This window comes from Acyrthosiphon pisum, chromosome X (genome assembly GCF_005508785.2).
Source record: "Acyrthosiphon pisum isolate AL4f chromosome X, pea_aphid_22Mar2018_4r6ur, whole genome shotgun sequence".
Lineage (NCBI taxonomy): Eukaryota > Metazoa > Arthropoda > Insecta > Hemiptera > Aphididae > Acyrthosiphon > Acyrthosiphon pisum.
In genome coordinates, this window is record NC_042493.1 from 21,748,984 (window position 1) to 21,749,785 (window position 802).

An 802-nucleotide genomic window follows, 5' to 3' on the forward strand; every position below is an offset into this window, starting at 1 on the left:
CCCATATATAATTTCCATATAATTAGTATGCATACGAGTATTCTTAAAGTAAACCTTCAAATACTTATAACCAGTAAAAAATCCTTTCTACATTTTAAAACATGTTTGGACATGTATCGTATAATGACCTCAATACAGTAAATGTTGAAAGAAAAAATCAGAGCTACAAGTATAAAACTAGAAATAAATTAGAACGTTCAATGTCAAATACATTCTGAAACAATATATCGAAAAAAAAAACAATCGCCGGAAGAGGGACTAAAAAACTACTATATAAACACAACATTTTTAAATGAAAAGTATCAGTTCAACCAACGATTATATCTAGACATAGATAAACATTTGTCACGCTAACCGACTCAACGACAATTGCTGCAAGGTGGCTCAGAAAACAAACTTCAAACTATGTAAGTACTTATTTTATTTAAACCATAAAATTGAAAAAAAAAACGAGATAATAATTAATACACATGGTAATAATAATAATACGAATCATGATATCAAAAAAACCATAACAGAATATAGTTGTGCGATAACATTATTAAACGTTTAGGTAGGTATGTGATAAATGTATTATATTTTATGTTAACAATGACATTCGGTCTAGTGTTCCGACCCCCGAAATCGTCGAACTATACAGATGACCGAGTAAACTATAATTTTTTTTATACTTTCATGAATTATAATAATAATATTTATATTTAAGCTTAATAATTATATTTTATAAAATATACAATATTAAATTGTGGACAATGCTGGATAATCGATTTAATTATCAGATCTATACATTTCTAGTTAATAT